We start from the raw sequence: 18,051 nt of genomic DNA, 5'->3' as shown, positions 1-18,051 counted from the left end.
TTAACAATGGGGATTTGGACAATTTGGCCCTTGGAAAAGCAATCAACAAAGGAAGACATGGTGTGATTCTAACAGGTAATGGTTAAACGACGAAATTGCGTACCTCATAGTTTAGCCTTCTACCATTTAGTTGACATCATAGATCTCAAAGCAAAAAATACTTCATTGTCAAGTACATGAAGGAGTGCTTGCCTACCACCTCACCAATTATTTGTTATGGTGTCTTCTCTCAAGGATTACAACCCAAACAAACTTGACACCTTATTTCCAAGTACAAATGTATGACATGATTAGACAATTCTACCAATTGTATCCTCCACATTTTCAACAAAATAAGCTCTAGCTTATATAGAAAGCAACAAGAACTTTACACAATATTGTCACTTTTATAGCTGACAATTTTAGTTTCCGATTAGTGAAGAATTGAGAAAATGTGTAAGCCCATTATGAAGCAATTTACTAAAAGTCAATTATATCATTTAAATCATATATTTGTATGTTTGTTAAAAATTAAATTGAACAAAAAGATGTACAAATAGGACAATTAAGATATTAAATGTTATAAAGAGAAGAACACTTTAATTATGGGAAACCTTTTAAAGACCTTCATTATTGAAGCTTTGAATGCTAATTAACTAGTGACGTAGTAGAAAGAATAATTACGCCTATGTTTTGATTCTTCTTTCAATTTATTAGATTTGTTTTGTCTCTTCCAAATTAATTTAAACACCAACAAAATATACTAAAGAAATTTTATTTAAAAAATAATTTAAAATTTCTTCTTTCATAACATAAATTAATAAAACTATCAACACATATACCCCACACTTGCCAATACTTCTTACCACTTTGCTTCCTTCTCTCCATCTTTATAATCAACACATAATATACCTCACACTTATTTGCCTAATACTTCTTACCACTCTACTTCTCTTCTCTCCATCTTTATAGTCAATTTCTTTCTCATCACAATACCCACATCCTTGAACACCTACTCCGACATCAATTACATATTTTCATCATCATCAACGAAGAAAGTGCATAGACAAGTAAAACATAGAAGAACATGACCACCTTCTAAAAAAAGTTCAACATCAAGAGAGATGAGATGGGGCTAACCAACATATACTAGGGTGTGGTCTTATAGAGAGGTTTTAAGAACTATTTTTGTGGAGCAAAAAGTCTTATGAGAAGAGAAAAATGCTACAAGATTAATTAGAATCATTTACTAATAAATATAAATCTCTATTTTTTAGTTTGTAATTTTAAGGGAGGAATTTCTTTCTCTAAAGTAAATATTTTTACCACTTATTATTTGAATTTTTTAAATTCTTCTTATTTAACTTTTTATCATTTAATATTTAAATACTCTATTAAATTAAATATTTATCATTTTATATTTGTATACTTGCAAAATCAAAAAAAATCATAAGACCGCAAAACTTAAACTTTAAGACTTGAACCCTCTACAAAATTCAAAATTCATAGGCCACTCTCACTTTAAATATACAAAATAATTAAATTTAATTATTTTATCATTTTATATTTGTATACTTGCAAAATCATAAGACTGCAAAACTTAAACTTTTAGATTTGAACCCTCTACAAAATTCAAAATTCATAGGCCACTCTCACTATAAAAAATTCTAAGAGATCTCAGCAGCGCCCTTTTAGGAAGCTCCCTCCATAGGATCGCACTCTAACGATGTTTCCAATGTTTCCCCTCGACTTATTTGTTTTTTAACACAAGACGAGATTATTGACATTATTTGAGGTTTTATTCTTAGATGTGGGGTTGTTCATCCATTCGTAAAGAGGAAGGCACAATTAATTTTAAGCAAGTTTGCAGGTATTTTTTCTGTCAATTATCTAACTTATGTGATTTGTGCACTGATTGACTTGTAACCTGAAAATATCTCTCTCAAACATTTTGTGTGCAAGGAATTTTTTTCCAAATTATGGTATCACCTCTGCTTTCCGTAAGATCCAGTTTGACGGTACAACACTATCTTTGATGTATTAAAAAACCCTCGGTGGCTCGTTCAGATGGGGTGGTTTGTAACTTTTTTAGAAAACTTGAGAAATGTTATTGTAAGATTTTGATTTATGAAATATGATATAGTTTCTTAAACGGCCCTAAATCTGACTACGATATTTGCCTGCCAGTTTATACCGAACTTGAACTTTCAGAATGGGTTAATTGACATGCTTTTAGATAGATTAGGGAATGGATGCCTTCTGAAACCCTTCATATTTGATTAATTGATTTAGTGGATGCTTCAGGCAAAGAAGGAAGCGTAAATTTTAGGCAGGTTTAGAGTGATTCATCTTAAAAAGATCAAGTCAGAAAACTAGCGTGCAAGTGGACAATCATTACTTTGTTGTAAGGAGCAGTAGTGAATAGTTGTTAGGCTAGACAACTTGCATTCTGACAAGAGGAAATAGCTGAAGAGAATTCAAGGTTCCGCAAATATATATTAACTATTAAGAGAGTTCCTGAGAATTTTTTTATAGAAAAAGGTTCTTGTTCCACATTTGTGGCCAGTCATCATAGGAAATATTGTTTGACATGGAAACAATATTGTTTTCTCTATCAAGAACTATGCAAGATGAAGTCAGCGCCCACTTTGTGGAGAGGAGGCTGGGAGATCCTGTTGAGCTTTTACTGTTTGCATGCCTGGGTTAATTCCTCCTCTGATATGGTGTAGTCATTAGATAATTGGGTTTCCTTTCCTTGAGCAAGTGGTGTATAGGCCCTTTTTAACTATCTGTTGACGGCTGAGTTTTCCACTAACACATCCTCATAAATGTGAGTTAGCATTTTGACCCCGAGCCTGATGAGCTTGAGACAGATGGTTGACCTATTAGTCGAGTTTCTGTAGCTCAACAATATGGATAGGGGACACATTCTGAGGTTTTGGAGCATTGCAGGGGCTTTGTAAGCAGTTTTGAGCAATTTATGACAGTTTCCTAGATTTGAATTTGGAGTAACTAAGAGAGATAGTTCCCATTATTCACAGTGAAGACTGAAAAGTATCAAGATGACACAAAAAAAAGGGTAACAAGGGCTCCAAGAGGATGCACTTGAAGGCAAATGTCATATACGTGTTGCTTTGGGGTTAGTCCCGAACAAAAGTTCAAATATTCAATCAAACTCTGCTAAGAGGAAATAACATTCTCCGAGTATCTGAAATCAATGAATACCAATCATCTAACAGCACTAAAGAGATACTTTTAGTCTAGTAACAAGAAAAAGTTGAAGAAGAGAAAGGAAAAGAATGTCAAAGTTGTGGCTTTATAAGACTCTGGGGACTAAAATATGCAGGTTGCATTACGGAGGAGTAATTTCAGAGGTAGTGGAATGTACTTGTGGCTGTGGCGAGTGCTGGATATTCATATATTTCAATTACATTACTGTGAAAGAATATACAGGATAAATTTGAAAGAGCAACTTCAAGTTCTATTCCAAAAATGGTATAGACACGCATTTGAAAATGTGCACGCTAGGCATATTTTTAATTAAGATACTGGTAATGACTGTTGGAACTTACTCTTGTTTCCAGTGCCAACTTTTTTTATCAATGTAATGATTACTGTTGATTAAGAAATTGAGATAATGAATTTTCTAGGGTCAATTAATGACATCTTTGATTGAAATTAATCTAATTTGCTGGCTTCATATTTTGTGGCCAATTTCTTAGTATCAGTGATCATATGCTGGGCAAAGATCAGTAGTAAAAAGGAGATAACTCATCTTTGGGTTCTACTATGTGCACTAACTTAGCTCTGTATTGAACTCTCATACAGTGGAAACCTCTCTTGAAATGCTTTTACTTTTAATAAGGTGAAGATAAAAGTTGCTTTCTTAGTGCCTGATAGATGGTCCCACACTTATCAACTTACTGTGGTTTTGGTGGAATTCTAATGTAGTTTTTTTTATGTCAGCAGTATATTAACCTAATATGGTTTGGTGCAATATTCATTTAGAATCTAAAAGTCATTTGAAGATTAAACCGTTTAATCTGTGAATTGATGTGTTATAAGCAGAAGCTAATCCATGCTGTTATGAATAGATAGCAATCAGAGTGCAAGAAATGAACAATGGGACCATTCATACATACCTAAAGAATAAAATTGGTGATAACAACAGAACTGGAATTTTATCCGTATGAATGTTCTGTACAACTGGGCAAATCTCTGAGAAGAGATGTAAAACTGTACAAATCTGTCTTCTTCATACATATAATACATTAATATTGAATATTACTAACTGAGTGGAGTAGAGACCTAATAGACATCACTGGAAGCTGAAACAATGCATCTTCCGGTGGTAATAAAAAAGTCAGAACCACATTTAGGGTAGTGGTCTGAGTTGAGGCCATGACAGTTTGCACCATCCGGACATGGTGTTGGCATTCGAGGTGGATGTCATGCAAAGTAGAAATGCCACTGATAAAGCTGAATGCAATGCCTCTTTTGCCTCTTGACTCTTTTCCCTTCTGGAGTGCTGCCTTGAACCCCATGGAGGTACTGCCATTCAACTCTGCTTTGCAAGAGTATAGGGAGTGTGAGGCACTACTCTTTGAACTTGCAAGAGCTTCTGCTCTTCAAACTTGCAAGGGGTGCCACTGCTCCTTGATCCCACAGGGAGTGCAAGAAAAACAAGGAATGCTCTATTTGGGGCAGGTGCATGCTGAACTACTAAGGTATAGAGTCCTCTGTGTTGATCTGCTGCCTATGTTGCATGTACCTGATTGGGCGGACGCCCTATGTGCTAGAGAGGCAGCTGGTAGACAGGATTGGCCGACAGTTTGGCCGGATTCAGAGGATGTCGTGGGGCTCAGGCATGTATGCCCGTACCGTGAGAGATCAGGCACAGTTTGGGCTGTTGTTGTCGTATGATCAGGCAGTGACACAGCTGGTGGAGATGATACCTCTACCCTGGGACATGTGGCCAGAGATCAAGGATGCCGGCATGGATGCCGAGTATACAGCTTATTGGGCAGAGCATCCGTTCCCACGGTTGATAGATCCAGGAGAGGCAGTGGAGGGAGATGGTGGGGGAGATGATGATGACGGTGGAGGTGATGGGGGTCGAGGCCGACGGAGGAGGAGGGGAGTAGTTGGAGAGAGGAGGGTTGCACCTCGGAGGGAGGGTGATGAGGAGAGACCGGCTCGGGTGGTGAGGGGTCACGGTGGATTGCCGCTACAGGTACCAGTAGCACAGGGTCCCAGACAGGTACAGGCAAAGGGACAGGGACAGAGACAGGGACCAGTACAGGTACAGGTATAGGGACAGGGGGAGCCACAGGCAGAGGCAGAGGGGGTTGACCCAGTGGAGGTTGAGTTACTGGATCTGAGGGAGATCTGCCAGGGACAGGCAGATGAGATTCAGGAGCTGGAGAGGGAGAGGGATCGGCTCAGGACCAGGCTCAGGGATACTGAGCGAGAGCGGGATCAAGCTATCCAGCGCTACACAGAGGCTGAGACAGCACTGAGGGCTGGGAGGCAGGCAGCAGAGGACACAGGGGCAGGATATGCATATGTCCTGTGGGCAGGAGAGGAGATAGGCTACTGGAGGGACCTCTACTATGGTGCAGTGACAGCAGATCAACGGGCGAGGAGCTTCCATAGACCGTCGCGTACAGCGACAGCTACGGGGGGGAGCCGGAGGAGATAGGCATCGAGTGGTGGGGTCATGGGTCCTCCACCACCACCAGATAGAGGGGACAGGCAGGATGATCCTGGGGCGGGTCCTTCAAGGGCTCAGATTCCACCGAGTCCAAGTGGCTTCGAGGGAGGGAGTTCATCATAGCCTTAGAGGGCTCCCTTTGTATCAGTTTTGTACCATTTTTGTATTGTATACACCTGCGGGTGATTGTAGCCATATAATTTTGACATCATTGTATTATGACACTTTATGATTATATATGAGATGATGCATCTTTGCGGCAGCTATATGCATGTGTACCTATGTGATGAGATGTTCTTATGTGATGCTTATGATATGGATGCGAATATGTATATGATGCAATGCAATATTTTATTTTATTTTTGTTCGTTTATGTTTTATATGTGTATGCATGATGCAAATGTGAATGTATGAAATGCAGATGAATATGATAATGCAAATGTAAATTGTGCTAACAGGTGTTGTGTGCAGGATGTGATGCAGTTGTGATATCTATATGTATGTATGAAATTCTTATATGTGGTAATGTAGGTGCAACTACATGAAATGCAAATATTTTTGGCGTGTCATTATACTCAGTCATGTGATAGCAGGCTACGCGGACTCGAGAAGGATGATGGAAGTCAATCAAGAAAGGGGGGATGAAAGACAAAAGATATGAAAGTGAAAGAGCTTCTTGTGCGTTATCATCATTGAGCTTTATTATGGCAAGTAGGTTATGACAATCGAGGCATATGTTCGACCTAGAAAGTCATTGTACCTGTTTGCATGGAGATAAGATAGTCACAAACAAGGAATGCCCCAGTTCACACTAGACTCACAGTGTCCTCATATCCTTGGACAAGTCATAGCATTACTAAGAGACAATCCACAGCCAGAAAATACAAATAGGTGACGATACCCCATCCTCGCCTTTCTAGTCAAAGACATCCTGGAGATAGAATCTCTAGTCAAAGACATCCCGGAAAAGCTAAAAGACATGTCACCAAAAAAGATGAAATCAAAAGAAAACCAAGACTCGACACCAACATCCACTGTAGTCCTCAAGTTTAGTGTCTCTTGTCACTTGTATAAGTCTTATTTGATTGTGGTCACAATGTTTACTTTCACAAAAAGGATAGATAGCACTGAACCATATGTCGTCTGAGTCTGTTGAAAGATTTGATTTGTTGAAGCCCATTGTTGCTGCTGTCTCATCTGAAACTGACTGAATCCATGAAACTGATACTTTATTGCGGAGAAGATGAAACTTTATTGCGGATCTGTGATGCAAATGTTGCTTTATTGCGGATTGTGCGCGGATAGACTGAAGGAAGCTGGAAGAAACTGTACTCCTCAAAACATGTGATGTTCTCAGTTCCACACCCATCACTAGACATAGGATTTGCCTTAGCCACAGATAGGATCTGATTTATTATGGATGGAAAGGGATGAAAAGGAATGTTTATTATAAATGGCTAACCAATCTTAGGGAGATCAATAACAAGCCATGATGGGAATGGGTAAGTTTATTATGGACGAATAGGTTGTGAGTGTGTGCAAAGTGAAATGATGAAAGAGAATCCTTAAGGAGAGAGGAGCAATGTCTCTACGCATGGCGCTGGTGACCCAGTTTTCACCATGGTACTTGCCCAGGGCGCCACCGAAGTGGTTTTCACCATTGGACGAAATTATTTCTCTTTACTTTTTTTGATTTTTCAATGTTTTTTGTGTCACAAGGCACCTGTTTGCCAGGTTTTCACCAAGTAACGATTTTTTTGTTTTATAATATTTTTGTATTTTTGAAATTTTTGATTTTTTTTGTATTTTTGAATTAGGATATTCCGAAGAGCTATGTGTAGAACCTGCGAAGGTGCATGCTGTTGATAGGATCCTCCAAAGGTTCACCTTCTGTAGTTGAGAGCTGATATGCACCAGATCCATATGCTGCTGTAATAATGTAAGGACCAAGCCAGTTTGGTTCGAACTTGCCCTTCTTCTCTCTGTCTTACTGATTCTTGGGGTTTTCTCGAAGAACCAAGTCAACTACCTCAAATGTGCGAGGCTTGACTTTGTGATTGTAGCTGCGACTCATTCGTTGTTGGTAAGCCTTGAGATGATTAAAAGTAGTTTGTCTCCGTTCATCTAGCAGTTCCAGTTCTTGTAAGCGAGAGACTCTATAATCTTCATCAGTGATGATGTTTTGCAAAGAGACCCGTAAAGAGGGTAACTCGACCTCAATAGGCAAGATGGCTTCAGCGCCATAGATAAGTGAATAGGGTGTAGCTCCTGTAGGTGTGCGAACACTTGTGCGATAGGCCCAAAGTGCAGGATTAAGTTGAATATGCCAATGAAGGCCAGCATCGTCAACTGTCTTCTTTAGGATTTTAAGGATTGTTTTATTAGACGCCTCATCTTGGCCATTGCCTTGGGGGTAATATGGTGTGGAGAAACGATGGGAGATATGGAAGCGGTCATAGAGTTCGCGAACATCCTGATTTTTGAAGGGACGCCCATTATCAGTGATAATGGAAATAGGAATACCATATCGGCAAATGATATAGTTAAGGATGAAGGTAGCAATCTGTTTTCCAGTGACTTGTGTGAGAGGCACGGCTTCAATCCATTTTGTAAAATACTCTGTGGCAGTGATAATGAATTTATGACCATTGGAAGAAGGAGGGTGAATTTTGCCTATGAGATTGAGTCCCCATTGACAAAAGGGCCAAGGAGACACAAGTGGCTGTAGTTCTTGTGCTGGCGCATGTATGAGGTCTCCATGAATTTGACATTGCTTACATTTCTTGACAAACTGATATGAGTCTTTTTCCATATTGGGCCAGTAATATCCAGTCCTAATGAGTTTCTTGGCCAAGGTAGGACCACTAGCATGTGGACCACATATCCCTTCATGCACTTCACGTAACGCAATCTGAGCTTCATCGCTTTCTAGACATCTAAGAAGAGTGCCATCTAGACCTCGCCGGTATAGGATATTAGCTAAAATGACATATCGAGAGGATTGGCGAATGAAGTTGCGGCGTTGGTTATTTGATAGATCAGGAGGTAAAGTATTGTCGCAAAGGTATGTGAAGATGGAACCATATAACTGGGATTCAGGACCAACAACACATATCATTTCAGTAGGAGTGATCTCATATGAAGGAACCAAAAGGTTATCCACCAAGAAATCATAGCGGGTCTCATTTGGAGGTAAATCGATCAATGAAGCAATTGTAGCCATGGCATCTGCGGCGCGATTCTGCTCTCTTGGTATCTGCTCAAAATCTATCCTTGTGAAGTATTGTTTCAGATCATCCACCATTTGTTTGTAAGGCATTAATTTTTCATCTTTTGTCTGGTAATCATCAGTTGCTTGACGGATGACAAGTTGGGAGTCCCCAAAAACATGAAGTTCCTGGATCTTCCACTGAACTGCAATTCGTAATCCTATTGTTAATGCCTCATATTCTGCTATATTGTTAGTGCAAGGAAATGATAAGCGGTATGATTTTGGTATAGAATCCCCTTGAGGAGTTATAAAGAGAATACCAGCTCCTGCCCCATGCTGTGTGTATGAGCCGTCAAAGTACAATTGCCATGGCTTTGCATGTGATACTGTTAAAATGGATTCATCTGGAAATTCTGAATTTAAAGGAACATCATCAATCATGGGGGCATCTGCTAACTGATCTGCAATGGCTTGTCCTTTTATTGCTTTTCTGTCCGCATACTCGATGTCGAATTCACTCAGGATCATTACCCATTTGGCCAGTCGCCCAGTAAGTGTTGCTTTATTGAGAAGGTATTTTAATGGATCAATTCTTGCCACCAACTTAGTCTTATGAGTGAGCATGTAATGTCGTAATTTCTGTGAAGCAAAGACCACAGCAAGACATGCGCGCTCAATTGGTGTGTAGTTTAGCTCGTATCCCACCAATGTGCGACTGATATAGTATACTGCTTTTTCCTTGCCTTCCGCGATTTGTTGCGCTAAGAGTGCCCCCAGTGCTGTTGGAGTAGCTGATATATACAGTAACAGTGGTTGATCTGGAACTGGTGGCATCAGAACTGGCGGATTTAGAAGATAATCTTTGAGCATCTAGAAATCCTGTTGACAGTTGTCATCCCATTTGAATTTGATGTTTTTATGTAGTAGGTGCTGAAAAGGATTACACTTATCTGCCAGTTGTGCTATGAATCTTCGAATGGACTGGAGTCTGCCTTGTAAGGATCGAAGTTGACTGATATTTCTTGGTGGTTGCATTTCCAAGATAGCTTTGACTTTTGCTGGATCCGCTTCAATTCCTCTTTTAGATACAATGAATCCTAGGAGCTTCCCGGAGGTTACTCCAAAGACACATTTCTTAGGGTTTAATCTTACTTTGTACTTTTCCAACCGATCAAAGGCAACTGAAAGTATGTCCAAATGTGTATTTCTATCTATTGATTTGACCAAGAGATCGTCAACATAATCTTCCACATTTACATGCATGAGATCATGAAAGATAGTAGTCATGGCTCTTTGATATGTAGCACCTGCATTCTTTAGCCCGAAAGGCATGACATTCCAGCAGAAAGTTCCCCACGGACAAGTAAATGCTATTTTATGTTGATCCTCGAGTGCAATTCTTATCTGATTATAGCCAGAGAATCCATCCATTAATGATAGCATTTCATGACCTGCTGTGAGATCAACAATCGAGTCAATGTTTGGTAATGGGAAGTCATCCTTTGGACAAGATTTGTTGATGTCTCTGAAATCTGTGCAAATTCTGATGCTGCGATCTGGTTTACTGACAGGTGCCAAGTTAGAGATCCATTCAGGATAATCAATTGGATGTATGAATCCGACATCGAGTAATTTCTCAAGTTCTGCTTTGACTAGTAATGCCACTTGTGGATGCATTTTTCTTAATTTCTGTTTTACTGGTTTTGCCCCCGGTTTGACCGTCAGATGATGCATTACCAAATCCGGATCCAATCCAGGCATATCAGCGTATGACCAGGCGAAGTTGATTTGTCGCTCATTGAAGAAATTTATGAAGTTTGACCTTTCAGACTCGGTCAATGATTGAGCTAGGAATATGTTGTGTGGAACCTCTTTTGTACCGATGTTTGTTTTGATAGTCTCCTCTACCAACATGGATGATTTTTCCTCATATGATGATGGGAGAATGTCGAGCCTTCCATCTTCGGGCTCCTCAGAGAGGTTTTCACCCTCAGATACGTCCTTTCTTTTTACTTTTTTGGGGTCAGATAGCGCCACAATGTGGTTTTCACCATAAGACCCTTGATTTGTTCTGATTTTCACATTTTTGCGACTGGAAGGTCCGACACCCTCACCAAAATATGCCACTCTATTGAGTTCTATAGTGTATCCCGCTTTATGGTCTCCAGGGGGAAGATCCTCTCGTATGCCTAGATAGTCAATAAAAGCTTCATCGTTTTGAAATGTATCCAACTGTGCAGGTCCTTCATGATCCCAGTCAATGAGTTGGTGGTGAACAAGGGGAAGGCCGTTAGTGCCTTCAAAGTTAGCGGGACTAAGAGTGAAGATGTGGTTATATTCAGGTATGTCAAGGTAATTATCGAGGTCATCGATGGCACTCTCCTCATCAGTCTCGATCACGAGCGAATCCAAATTATCCTCACTAGTAGCGCATTCTGGGACAGGTGTTCTCATCCTATGTGATTTCAACCTAGAACCTTGAGACAAGGACTGTGTAGACTCCTCATGGGTTGTTTCTTGACCAACTCTGAATTTGTTATAAAACTCCTCCTCTTCTGTGGGTTCACCTGGCTCTCTGAATGTCTCGGTGAGCTCGTAGTCACTGGCAGACTTGTCAGAACCCCATTCCCATTCGTTGGAATCTGTGGAATAGCAATTCTCTTGTTGAATTTTGGCAGCTTTGATTTGTAAGGCTTCTTCTGTCCTTTGGGTGTGGACCTTGGAAGTTAAGAAACCAAGTCCTTTCAAGCGTTCCTTCTTGAAAGTCAATTCAGGTTATAAAGGTTCAATGATGCCTTCCTTTCGTAACCCCAGAGGGTTTTTTCCATCATACCCAAATTTTTGTAGAATTTTGAAGCCTTTGCCATATTTCTCACATGGTAGATTGACATGATCTTGTGTTTCCTCTTCATTATCTCTGAAAAGCATTTGGTATAAACCTTCCTCTTCTAGTTCACCCCATCTTTGAAAGGTAGTAGGGTCCCATTTGAGCGTCATGATGGAGATTTGCTTGTTAGGATGTGGTCTTCCATATTCTTTTGGGGAACTCATGACTTGTCTTAAGTACATGGTCTGATTGAAAGTATATTCCCGCATGCCTTTGTCCTGAAACTTGCCTTTAAGCTCACCTTGTTTGGATGTCGAAGGTTTTAATGACTCAGGATCAATGTATGCCGACGAAGGAACAGCCTCCCGATTACTAGGAATGATGGTCTCAGTCTTTGATTTCAGGTTATTGCAATATATGAATGGATTAGGATCGCCATTAACTGTTACTTCCACTCCATTATGTGGAAACTTAATGCATTGGTGATATGTAGATGGGACTGCCCTCATTTCATGAATCCAAGGACATCCTAGCAATATGTTATAAGTGAGATTTAAATCCAGGACTTGACAGACCACATCCTTTGTAACTGGCCCAACTCTGAGAGGCAAAATGACTGTACCCTTAGATGAACGCTTTTCATCATCATATGCCTTAATGGTGATCTTGTTTGTAGAATTCACAGCTTTATCAGAATATCCCAATTGTGTGATAGTGCTTAATGTGCAAATGTTTAGACCTGCTCCTCCATCTATCAGGACTCGTTTTATTCGATGTTTGTGTATGAAGGCTTCAATGTGTAATGGTGCATTATGTAGCTGACTTACGGAGGCATCATTGGCTTCTGTGAATTTAAGGGAGTGTGGAATGGAAAGGTATCCCACCATGGCTTGAAATTGGTCCACGTTTAGATCAGTAGGAACAGCAGTACTCTCAAGATTTTATCAAGAATGGCTTTATGTGCGGGAGATATGCGTAAGAGTTCAAGGATTGAAATGAGCGCGGGTGTCTTCCCTAACTGTTCTACAAGGTCATACTCAGGTTTGGTTGATGAAGAAGCTGTGTTTTTAGCTGGAGCACCTTGCAAAGTAATTTTACCTCGACGGGTTGTAACATGACATTCAGAGGTAGGCTCGGAAGAAGATCCAACACCTTTTGGGACAATCCTGGGTCTCCAGGTAGAATTCTCAGACGCTTTGTCCTTGATGATAATGGTAGAGACATAATTGTCCATCGAGATGTGATTGATGGTTGAATCATAGTTGTAAGGTGCTCTAGTATAGTTGGCTTGGTCATCTGTGGCTTTAGCTTTTCCCTTGTCATGTTTTGGGAATGGTTCCTTAAACATCTCATGTTCTTGATTAGACGAATGTCCCTCAATCTCAATGTCACCTCTATCAATGAGATCTTGTATGATGTTCTTCAGTCTATGACAATTTCCTGTCTTATGACCTTTGCTCTTATGAAATTCACAATATTCATCATCATTCCACCAATTTGGTTTGACCTTTGGTTCATATGGCGGGAAATCTGGAATTGTGATCACTTTGTTTGCCACTAACTTCTTGAAAAATGACTCAAGTGGTTCTCCCAATGGGGTGTACTTCCTTCGTGATCTGGAAGTTGTTTGAGTATTCACTTGATTGTTGGTAGAACTTGATCCAGAAAAAATGAATTTGGGGCGCACTGTGTTGGCATCCACAACACCATCATTGACTGTGTTCTTGTTTTTATTCCAAAATCTTGGCTTATCTTTTCCTTTAAAGTCATCTTTGTTTTCCCTGAATATCTTAATGACTCCTTGTTCAATTAGGACCTTTTCTGTCGCTAAGCCTTTTTCAATGACATCCTTGAAGGTGGACAAACAAGCTTTCCTTAGATCATAGACAATGTCTTTGTTAACATTCTGGGTGAACATCTCTACCATTTGTTTTTGTGGAATTTCACAAGAGCATCTGCTAGCTAAATTTCTCCATCTTTGTAAGAATGATGCAAAAGATTCTCCCTCTTTTTGCTTGGTGTTGCACAAAGTAGTGACTGATATGTCTGTCTCTATGTTGTAGGAGGAATGTTGAATAAATGCCTCTGCTAAGTCACCCCATGACTTAATTCCTGGTGGAAGTTGGGAGAACCATTCCATAGCTTGATCACCTAAGCTTTGTGGGAATAATCTCATCAAATATGTCTCTTCTGTTGCTACCTCAATGCAAGCTGTGAAAAATTGTCTTATGTGTGCCTTAGGATCCCCTTTTCCTCTATACTTATCAAATTTAGGCGTCACAAAGTGTGTAGGAAAAGGAGGCATTGGAATGCTCTTGTCAAATGGGTAAGGACATATGTCTCTCATTGTGTATGTTGGCTTAGATGTATTTATGTCCTCCATTTTCTTTTGTAAGTCCCTAATTTGTTGCTCCAAATTGCTCTTAGGTGGAGATCAACTTCTTGGACCATACCCCATGTTTGAGGCACCAATTGGAGGAGGTGCATGTTGCATATATGGATGATATTGATCATACACATGTTCATATGGAGGAGGTCTATAATGATGCTGTGTATAAGGACCACTTGGTATAGATTCATGTTGAGGAACCCCATATCTATTTTGCGCATGTATACCATATTCTACAGGCATGTCATGTTCCATTGTGTTGCCCCCAAATTTGACATGAGGTTTCCTTGTGTCCAAATTTTGAGCATGCCTTTGAATATCCAATTGCTTTGGTGGTTGATCCTTAGCATTGATATGTGATTGAGCATATTTCTCTCCGTAATATTTCCATAATGGTCTACGAAGGTGAGTATCATATGTTTGACCATGTGTATGTGGGACCTCTGGTTTTTGAAGCAAAGCTGATGGTGATTCAAGTACCATGTGTGGTCCTCTATTTCCTCCACTATTAGGTCTCCTTTGATCCATGTTGGAGTGAGGTTGTTGCAAAGGTCTATGTTCCATTATTTGAGACATGTCAAAATCATGAGGTATCTTGGCTCCACTTTGTGCCATCATTTGTAAGAAGTATTGTCTATCCCTCCTCATTATTTCCTCAACCAATCGATTGAAATGGGGATTCATAATGGATTCTTCCACATCTTCTGAATGTACTGAAAAGTTGTCCACATTGTCATTTTGTGTAGCATTGTTGTTTATAGTGTCCATGCTCTCAACATTTGGAATGCTTCTATAGACATCCATGTCAGGTAATGTAGTATGATCAGAATTGAAAAAGATATCATTGTCATACTCATAAGAACTCATGTTTGCGGACTCTTGAGCCTCTTTAGTTTCTCTCCTAGATTTTTGAAGACGGGTTTCAACCATGAACTAGGTATTGACCAAGATGTGTGAGACTAGATGAAAAATGGAAAGAGTATGGAAGACCAAGAGTTGGATGGAATGTAAATGAATTTGAAGTGTACTTGCAATGTCCAAAGTGTAAGACCAAGTATGTATGTAGTAGAGTAGGTGTGACTTCCAAAGAGAGGATAGTTTCTCTTGATGAGGTAAGTTGACCTTGACTCTAAGTAAGACCAAATGAGACCAAAAGGTAAGAAACCTTGATGAGGGACCACTTAGCAAAGTGTTGTTGTATGTAGTGTGCTGACAAAGTATGATGAGGACAAGCAAGTGACCTTTTGACTCAAGTTTAGACAAATGTGAATGTAAAGTGAGATGTGAAGCAATGATGGACTTTGTGAGACCCAAAGACAGGTTGAATGCTAAATGAAACCCTGGAGAAATGACCTAGGAAGCTCAAGAATTCCGAAACCGACTGTGTTTGTTTGCTAGACTTTAACAGTTTTTTCAATTCTAGACACAGACATGCCTGTATACTTCACAAACGTGGTTTCCCGACATAGGCGCTGCTCTGTTTAACAAAGACGCGCTTCTGAGATTTTTTGTTTGCCAAATGCAATGTTGACTGTTGGAACATAGACGCGATTCTGTCCTTCACAGATGCAGCTAGACAACACAGACGCTATTATGCCCGACACAGACGCGTTTCTGCAAATTTTGTGCAATTTTTTCAATCTGTGAAGTTGTTTTGTTGTGACCCAATCTGATTGTTTGACTGTTTTTCGTGACAAGAGGACACAGTGTTGATGAAGACCCAATGTTTGCAAGTGTTTAGACTCAAAATGACTCCAAGAAAAGTGTGTTGTTTGATGTAAAAATGTTTTGCATACACTTGAAGACACAAAAGACACAATGTTTTGCTGTTTGGTCTTGAATGTTTTGAATGTTTAACATAAGTCAAGCACAATTCTTATGGTTGGCCAAGACAATAGTTGTTGATCCCACATGGGGTTTTACCCCCGAGGCTACGCTATTCAGAGCGGATACTTAGATACTTGACCTCACTGGCTCCACCCTCGGCACTCACTTCTCGGGTCAGCCAAGCATCAGTCCCCATGAAAACTCCCCATGGCGAACTTTGTATCTCTACTAAGAACCGTATGTGTGTGGGCCGCTACTAGAGGTCCAACCTCCTGCCCCAACAACTAGAAGGATTTGGGCCTCTAAAACAAAATGGTGCTAGTAAGGGCATCCGCTCATGTGGCCATACATGCGGCACTTTCAGCTCTGTAAATACAGAAGGCTCCCAGCCGGTAGGGGTTACGCCCTACAACTGATCAAATAAATTTGATCAAACGGGTTTATGGGGAGACATAGTGTCGATATGAACTAATCAGCACACGTTATTCATAGTTTTCACCATGAATACATTTGATTATAGTGGTTCGGATGAGGTGGGTTTTCCTCGCTACCACTTGGGTCATCCTCTTCTCACTAGTAGTCCTAATGACCACACGGGAAGACAGGCCCTCTAAAGATTAAACAAAAAGAGCCTATTGCTCAAGACACAAAAGACAATGATTCAATTTTAGTGCACCAATTGAAGTGTTTGCTAGTCTATGAAAACAAGGCACACAATAAAAATCCAAAAACCCTTGCTAAGGACCTGCAACAAAGATTTATTAGTAGTTTGGATTGTTTCAAATGATCACCCCTTCCTGCAAGCACACAAGTTAGGTAAATTTTAAAACCCAAAAGACTTTGTGAAAATAGGGGCCTTCAACCAAACGATTTTGCTTTTAAGACAAGCTGCACCAATTTTGTTAGCTAGATCTGAAAATGTTAGCTCAAAATAAACCAGATCTGAAACCCTAAATGCAAAATCCGAAAAATGAATCAATAAAATTTTAAAATTTTGGAACAGGCAATACACAGACACGATTACCCCTTACACAGACGCGACTCTGAGACACAAACGCGGTTCTGTGAGACACAGACGCGAGCAAAAATCACAGACGCTCTTTCCCAACACAGACGCGGGTAAAAATGGCACAGATGCGCCTCCCTGGAACCTGCAAAATGAAATATTGACAAAACACAGACGCGGATCCAGTTGTCGCAGATGCGCCTGAAAATCAAAAACGCAATCCGAAAGTGCGCAGACACGAAAATACCGAAAATGTTGCCGAAAATGTCCGATCTGCAACTTCAAAAACACAAGATCTGCAACAAGGAGGTTAAATGCAAAGGGACAAGTGTCCCACCGGGCGTGCCAAAATGTATATGGTGAAAATGGATAACAATAACAACAAGATTGAAAGGCTAAATGAATTCAACCACAAAACCCTAGCCTAACAACAACAAAGATCCACCATAACATATGAAGATTACCTAAGACAATGCAAATCAAATGAAATCACAAAGATTATACCATCACATGTCCAATAGGGTTTTGATCTCCATTCTTCCTATCTCCATTGATCTTGTTTGATATATTTGCTCTAAGATTTTATGTGCACAAGAGTTCAACAAAGAACGGAATGTGGTTGCAAGTAGGATCGTAGTGTAGTCAATTGATCAAGTAGTTAGCTCATCAGCTCATTAAGTCATTAGGTCATTAGGGTTTGATAATGAAGGAAGCATCTCCTTATATAGAAGACACTATATGAAATGGAGGGATAAGATTGAGAGGTGTAAAAGGAGGTCGGCTATGATTAGAGGGTAGGTAAAAGAAATAATAAAATAATGAAAGGGGTAGGTAGTGTATGAATTAAGAGATAAATGACATGTGTCATAGGTAGAAAAGGCTAATGAATTAATTAAATAAATAAAGATTTATTTAATTAATAGAAGAAATAGGATAATTAAATAAATAAGAATATTTATTTAATTTAGGAAAAGGATAATTTAAATAAATAAATGTATTTATTTAAATGAGAAATAAGGCTAGAAGAGGATAAATGAATTAATTAAATAAATAAGGATTTATTTAATTAATAGAAGAATTAGGCTTAGATAATTAAATA

At 39.6% G+C, this 18,051-nt stretch overlaps 1 long non-coding RNA gene across 1 annotated transcript; it reads left to right on the top strand.

Moving 5' to 3' along the window:
* Positions 1 to 1,611: 1,611 nt before the first annotated feature.
* Positions 1,612 to 3,614, top strand: LOC131859628 (uncharacterized). The gene is made up of 2 exons (XR_009359257.1): positions 1,612 to 1,849; positions 1,942 to 3,614. It is a non-coding gene; the product is annotated as an uncharacterized LOC131859628 (long non-coding RNA).
* The last annotated feature ends 14,437 nt before the right edge of the window (positions 3,615 to 18,051 follow it).

Source organism: Cryptomeria japonica, chromosome 10 (assembly GCF_030272615.1).
Source record: "Cryptomeria japonica chromosome 10, Sugi_1.0, whole genome shotgun sequence".
NCBI classification, from domain to species: domain Eukaryota; kingdom Viridiplantae; phylum Streptophyta; class Pinopsida; order Cupressales; family Cupressaceae; genus Cryptomeria; species Cryptomeria japonica.
This window is presented reverse-complemented; position numbering and strand designations above follow the sequence as displayed.